Source organism: Euprymna scolopes, chromosome 46 (assembly GCF_053919585.1).
Source record: "Euprymna scolopes isolate OS-2025 chromosome 46, ASM5391958v1, whole genome shotgun sequence".
NCBI lineage: Eukaryota > Metazoa > Mollusca > Cephalopoda > Sepiida > Sepiolidae > Euprymna > Euprymna scolopes.
The window spans coordinates 207,770,215-207,771,612 of NC_136527.1; the positions used below are offsets into that span (position 1 = coordinate 207,770,215).

A 1,398-nucleotide genomic window follows, 5' to 3' on the forward strand; every position below is an offset into this window, starting at 1 on the left:
AAACGTAATTACTTTCCAAATTTTTGCGAGTGGCGTTTAAGTAATTGCGATATAAGAGAACAGCGAGGGGGGGGGCTTCTGAAATTCAACTAGTGCCGTTATAAGTAAATTCAACATAAAATGAAAAAAAACACAAAAAAACACAAAAATTGAGGGGGTGCGGGTCTGAAAGAAATATAAAATGGTTGAGTATACTATCCTTAAGATCCACTTGGTAGATATAATAAACATTTCTAACGAGAAAACGCTATCATTAAATAAAATAAGAAAAATAATTATTTTAATAAAACAAGAGAATTTCATTAAGAAAGTGTGACTGTGAATTTCACAGCTCCAAGCAAGTTTTATTTTTGTTTTTACATGAATTTGGACATACCGACATTAAACTTAATGATTTTATAATGTACACATAGAAAAATAAAATAATAATAAAAAAAACGTATTATTTTTAATTTTATCATTAATATTGTATAGAAATAATTTGGGGGTCTGCAGTCCTACAGCTCCATGCACGAGCCGCGACTGTAAATGTTAAACAAAAAAATCAATAATTAGGCACAAATCCCACTCACAAAATGGAGGAGAGACTGTGTAATTATTTATTTGTTAAAGGCTTATCCATAGCTAACGTTTTTACTCGCAACAATCACTCCAGAGACTGTCCTATTTACTTAAATCAAATCAATGATTTTTATATAACAGAAAAGATTATGTTCAATGCAAACGTTACTGATATGGACATGCAGATTAGTTACAATCAGAACGTTGGAATAGAAGTAGACTGATCTGGAAAAATCGCATGTTTTGTGGCGCGTACAGAGATGGGCGATTGGAGAAAAGGGAAACTAAGTGGCTTTTGCACAATATCGGCGAGAGTTGTAGACCTATGGAACAGAATTAGGTTGTTTACTTATGAGTAGAAGGATATCTGATATTGATTGAATTATCGGGGTGAGCGCGTACGCAGACCCCACACTTAGAAATAATGCACCCGAATCGTCCACATTTGGGACGATCGCAAAGGTCAACCCAACCGCAGTGTAATGGAAGGGTCTCACTCTGGAGGAACGACCTTATTGATCGCCGTAACCTCGGTACCAGGTAAGTATTATATTTAGCCCTTCGTCCCCGGCCTTGGCATTATCTACTGCCAAGGCCTCATTTGGGGTACGAAGAAGCTTAGGCACAAAGGCCAGTAAGGGGGAGTGGGGAAAAAAGGGGTCTTTTCTAGTCCTTAGCTAGACTTGCGTAAGATAGCAAGTACTTTATTATAAAACCTATACTAGACTTTCTATCACGCACTGTTTCGCCTAACATTCTTACCCGGACCTACTTAAAATAACAGCTCCCCAGCTTACGGGATGGCAGGCGACATTCACGCTGTGATAAAAGTAGAAC

General features: G+C 37.2%; 1 non-coding gene across 1 annotated transcript; it reads right to left on the bottom strand.

Annotated features, from left to right (window-relative positions):
- Positions 1–946: 946 nt before the first annotated feature.
- LOC145271547 (U1 spliceosomal RNA) lies at positions 947–1,109 on the bottom strand. The gene has a single exon (XR_013865957.1). It is a non-coding gene; the product is annotated as a U1 spliceosomal RNA (small nuclear RNA).
- Between the last annotated feature and the right edge of the window lie 289 nt (positions 1,110–1,398).